We start from the raw sequence: 6,000 nt of genomic DNA on the forward strand, positions 1-6,000 counted from the left end.
TGTTGTTAAACTCAACGCTTACTCTTCTGTTGCACTCAGCTTGTCCGGATAAAAGTGTCAACTGAACACCTAGAATATAATGTTTTCATAACATGAACTATGTTCCATGATAAAATTCACCAACTTTATTTTTGTTAATGTTTAATGAATACCCACTTTCCTCATTAATCTCCCAGCGAAGCACACGAAAGATAAACAGTGAAACAGCTGAGCTGTCCCATTTTTTTTCAATCACATATTCATATCTTTTTATAAAAACCTGGAGGGTCGATACGCACTCCAAACTTGGCAAATCAATCCAACTTGTGTTTGAGGAGTCCCTTAGTCTTTTTCTTCATGTGTGCTCTAAAGGTCTCTCTTTCTCTCTCTTTTTATTTGGAGGGAATTCACCTCCATAATTTATTGCGTGCAGGAAAAAGACATTGCGGGTTCATAAATCAAAAGCACTTTGTATAAAAAGAAAAGAAAGCCGCCTGCATATGGGATGTTTTAGCTCACATTCTTAGCAATTCGACATGTAATAAAAGAAATATGGAATTTTCACCTCAGGTCTCTATCAATAAAACAAATGTGAGCACTGCATATGCTCTGTGTTCCTGCACTCATACCGTATTGTGGCATTAACATAACTTGATTTGTTGGACACAGAAGGGGATGTTTGAGAAAAACATGTACGGTAACTCTAAGTGTGATCTACACCCGTGCAAAGATAATTCTTATCACAGCATATGGTTTAAGGGCCATCGATGACAGAGTTCCCCAGAACACTAAAAACATTTTTTCCACAGAAAAGTTTGTTTTAGCTCGAATCTCAGACTTAAATATTTTGCTCTGGACGTTACTTGTACACTCTATTTTTGGTATCCCAAAACAAAACCAGGTAGACCAAATATGCTGTAGACTTTTATCAATTATGCATATAACTGGGAGGCAAACAAAATAAAGGAATCCTCAGACATTTTTGATGTGTGTGCATCCTTAAAGCTGTACAGCCTACCTGTGGCCTGAAGCTTGGGACTCTACTTGGCAGCTACATTTTTATTTTCCCCTGTCATATTAAATCTATCATTCTCAAAACCATTTGACGTATAGTATAACTGCATGCTTGCTAAAGCCAGGCCTGATCACTTTAACCTGTGCTGCTGTTTGTGGGTTTTAAATGATCAAGTTGTACGAGGCTACAGTGTTCTCCCCTGTGGTGAGATCATGTTACCAAGGAACACCACTGACAGCTCTACTGTCTCTTTCTCATTAATCATGTGATGATGGTGCTAGATATCCACTTAACCTCTCCACAACTTAAGCTGGACCATAAAAAGGAAAACACATTATATTCTCCGCTTCTTGAGTCTCGTTCAATCATAGGTGTTGCTTTTAGATATGCCTCTAAGGCATATCTGTGTGTGTGGTCTGTGTGCATGCATGCTTGCATCGACACAGGGTGGTGATTTGGGTTCTCTTTAAGCTCTCTGTGGTCAGGGGAATGGCCATATATTACCATATTGAAGAAGACAACCATGTCCTTCTCCTGTGTCTCTAACCTTTTCTATGACTCCTTTTGTCAGAGCAGCATAAGCTTGAAACAGCAGAAGTGGTTAAAATATTGAGCCATACGTGTTACGCTGTATGACTTCTACAGCAGAGCACATTTGATAACACTATGACAGTTGCCTAAAATTACATCTCTGCAATCTTGTGAAATAAAGTTTCGTAGAATTACACTGCAGATGAACAGTGAAATAAGTCTGTGAGTTGGTTACTGCAGTAGTTTAAGTTAGTACACAGTTTCCCTAGAGCTACAGTGCAGAGGGACAGGTCTAAAAGGAATGCCAGTCTCTTAAGAACTTGGGAACCACGGTCTGACTGAAAACACCTGCACCTTATAGAGGCCAGAGCTTCAACATCCTGATCCAACATACACATTCATGAATGTACGCTTTCACATAAACACACATGCACACTCACTCAAATATGCATAACATATATTTGTGCACACACAGCAATGCACACATCCTTGCAAATACATATAGCTTGTGTCATCTTTTCCACAGCTTCAGAACCCTTTCTAACATCAGTAAACCATTCGGTATCTTTCCCTTCAGTATAGGTAAAGTGCAATGAAATACTATCCCTGCGTTATGGAGATGGACGTGACCCAAAAATGCTCTACACTCCCAAAGAAACTTCCCCTCTGCTCTTTTTCAGACTTTCAAGAGGAAAAAAAGTCTCTTCTGTAGACAGTGAGTTATTTGTATAGGTCTGCAGCATGTCTGCAGGCCTGCACTGGACTGTCGCTAGGATGGGTGACTGGTTTTACTGGTCTACCTCTGCAGCCCTCAGGGTGAGCCGCGGGAGACGGGCAAAGTGAGCAGAACAGCATGATCTGGGCGTAGTAATGGAAAGAGTTTTCCTGGGCCTATTTGTGGGGCCTAACAAGCAATTTCCTCATTAGTGTAGCTTGCTAAAAATCCTATTGATTGCACAGGATGTCTTCAGACTGAATTGTGTTGACTGGTTTCAACACAATGTACAGAAGCAACCTTAGTCCTTCATGGTCCTTCTAAATGTAACACCTTTTATAGTTCAAGGTTTTTCCCCTCTCCAAGAAGTGAGTGGAGATAGGTTTCAAACAAATTCCAATACGTGTGCATCTGATAAGGTCCCCTGGAAGCAGTATAAAAAGAGGTGGCACAGTAGGGTACCTTCATAATCTAATAGGGTCTCGCCTTGCCTCTGGGATGATGGCAGATGGCACTATGCATCAGGTTAACACGCTGCCTTAGTTAGTCTTAGCTTGTTTTCCTAGGCAGACACCACATAGTGGCGATCCAGCAATCAATAAGATCCACAGAGTGATGAGCTAAAGGCTGAACTGGAGGCTGGCCGCGCTAAAACCACACATAGCTTTCATAGACAGTGATTATTGGGCCCCATCCATCACCAACCTTTAATACTCTCGCACCTGATGCTTGTAAAATACTTGCACAGGATGAGACTGATGCCATGTATTATTTGTGGGCAGAGGTCTGTTCTCACTCTGTATAAAGAAGAAATCATATTTGTCTTTGTTGACATTCAAAAGAAAGCTTGGGAGAGCCAGGGGGGGATAGATACAATGGATTGTGTGAGATTGAAGCACATACAGAGTGAAAAGTGAGGGGCTGCGAGAAGAAGGGAGACAGTGAGGGAAATATTGGCACCAGATAGTTCCCCTGTTTAGCTGCATGTCTGCGTATATTTTGTCTATGTTGTATATTTGAGCTTTGGTGTCAGAACGACTTTTTGTCAGTTTGTCTTTTTCTTAGCATCTTTTTGTTATAATTCACAGTTATGCACATTTGAAATAAACATATTATTAATCAATAAGAAAATAGGATTAATGACACATTAAGTTTGTGTCTGAAACCAGTTGAGCAGAATGTGCCTTAGAAGATAATATACTATGTCACATGCATTTTAAATTCTAAATTTAAAAGTCAAACATAGTTTCGATGTCATTTACATTTGCTTTTTTTTAATCTTGTTTGCTGTGATATCAGTTTCCATTCTGGCATACAGTATGAGATTAAGTGAAAAAGGGATAGAGATTCCAAATGAATATGAGGTCTGTATTTCCTATATATGAGATAACTGGTCTTTCTTCGACTTCTTCGAGTTCTGAACTCAAGTCAGCCTATATGAATTCAAGTCAAAGTAAAGCCCTCCGGATTAAAACGAAAACTATTATTTTCTGTGTCAGTAATGAATAATGTTTTCCATCTCTCAAGAATTTAACATGTAATAATATATGTTGTCATGCGGTGTGTGTGTGTGTGTGTGTGTGTGTGTGTGTGTGTGTGTGTGTGTGTGTGTGTGTGTGTGTGTGTGTGTGTGTGTGTGTGTGTGTGTGTGTGTGTTTGTTCCGAGGGCAGGGCAAATATGCATAAGCATGTTGGTGGGTATGTGTGCACATTTCTGAATTTGCCTGAGAGACCCTGGGGAATCAAATTTCAGGATGTAAGAGGACCTAAAGCTGGTCAATAGTGTGGCCAATCATAACCTTTCCCTGGATTCCCTCTGTAACTCAGATCAAGCTTAGGGGGGCCCTGAAAACCTCTCCACACGCTTGTGCACACACACATACACCGCCAGCCCAGTGCCAGAACCCATTCATCAGGCCCTCATAGCTGGGCCCTGTCAACCTCCAGCCCCGGGCCTGTAGGCCTTAAGCCAGGGGTTCGAGTTCCGGGCTCCCCGCCAGTCTGTCATGGTGCTGGGCTTCGGGCCAGCCATCCATCAGCTTTGATGTGAGCTGGATAACCAAATGGCTAAAGAAGGGTGGCCCCTCAGCCGAGCAAGAGTTAGACAGCACACTTAGTGGGTCAGTAAGTTACCTTAAGTATTCTGCTAATACATGTTCATACATACACAGACCAATAATAACCTTCTCTAAAACATGGTTTAGGTACATTTTTTATTTTTTTTTATTGACGTTTACGTTGCATAAGCTCTTTGTTACAAAGGTAAATTAATGCTTGAAATAGTTTGAATATGATTAAGTGGGCTTCATTGTTTGATTTAGAGACTTTGTGGTACTAATTAACATTGCAACTTTTTTATACTCAACATGCTGAGCCATAATTTGTCAGATTTTCATCATGTTGAAGAGTGAAATATGGCGTTTTTTGTTACTGGAGATTGATTACATTGGAGGAAAGTATGCAGAGGCAATGAACTGTTGAATTATGTTGTGTTTAAAAGTAGTGTGCCAACTCTCATCTGTATAGACAGGTTAGCCTTTCTCCCTCTCTTTCTCATAACACATAAATATCCGCAGTCACAATGTACAAAGACATTTACACTCTCATACACACAGTCACAACACAAATCTAACAACGGATTGTGCAATACGCATTGCAAAAGAGTTTTTGTTCAAAAGCAACGAATGCTGATACATGTGCTGATTGACAGTTGTTGGATATTTTCAACGTGATATGAATTATTTGGGGGGAAATTGTGGTATTTCATTCTAATCTGAACCATAGCTTTGGTAACCGTTGTCTGACCTTGATATTGTTATAGGAGGAAATGATTTTACCAAACCGTTGGACCGCAGCATCGCCTCATAGCTCAAGCTGCTTTTTTTATTTTGTATTGTTCTAGGTCCCTCGCTATCGGACTTATTTCTTTATCTCGCATTTCTGCTTTATATCACTAGGAATGTTTCTGAATGGCTCCTCTGTCAGCTTGTAAAGCAGAATTGATTAGTGATGAGGAGAGAGAGTATCCATCTTTCAGTAAGCATAGACAGGCTACTAGAGCCACCAACTCCATTTCATTACTTATAAACGCCCTTCCAGTGTGTATCCGTGGGTGGGGTCTTAAAATAACTGTAAAGAAGCACTTCTAATATGTAACTGCAGTATTTTATAAAAGCTATCGTTCCTTGCCAAATCAGACAAATAAACACGACATACAATATGTGGGAATAAGGTGGCCTTTCTGAGCCCCCCTCTGAGAAAAGTCAAAGCCAATAGGAAGTTTGAATGTTCCACATGCAGACACAGGGCCTTACAGAAGGATATTCACCTTTAAAAGGGTGTTAGGTTTATTGGATCTAGCAGGACATTACCTGCATATCCAGCTATTCCATTTTTCCGTCTGCACTGTGTTGAATCATTAATGACAAAGACCTCAGTGTAAAGCCCCTGGTTAAACACCTTATTTCATTAAGTGTTTTTTAATGAGGGTGCTAACTAGCCCGGGTGTCAGTCATCAGGAAAAAGACGGCCAAAGCTGTTGGAAAAATATGTTTTTCTGTGGTCTATTATAATTTTCCTGTCAGGGTAAAAGTGATGATGAGTGTGTAAATTCTTCTCTAGCTCTCAGTCCAAGCGTGTTACCTTTGTGGGGGAGATTTTGTATTACTGATCCTTAATAAAGTAACTGCTAATGGCACAGTACTCCCTGTTTCACGTTTACATGACTGGGCCTTCATGCTCACTTAGAGTGGCAGTATTA

This window comes from Cyclopterus lumpus, chromosome 7 (assembly GCF_009769545.1).
Source record: "Cyclopterus lumpus isolate fCycLum1 chromosome 7, fCycLum1.pri, whole genome shotgun sequence".
Lineage (NCBI taxonomy): Eukaryota > Metazoa > Chordata > Actinopteri > Perciformes > Cyclopteridae > Cyclopterus > Cyclopterus lumpus.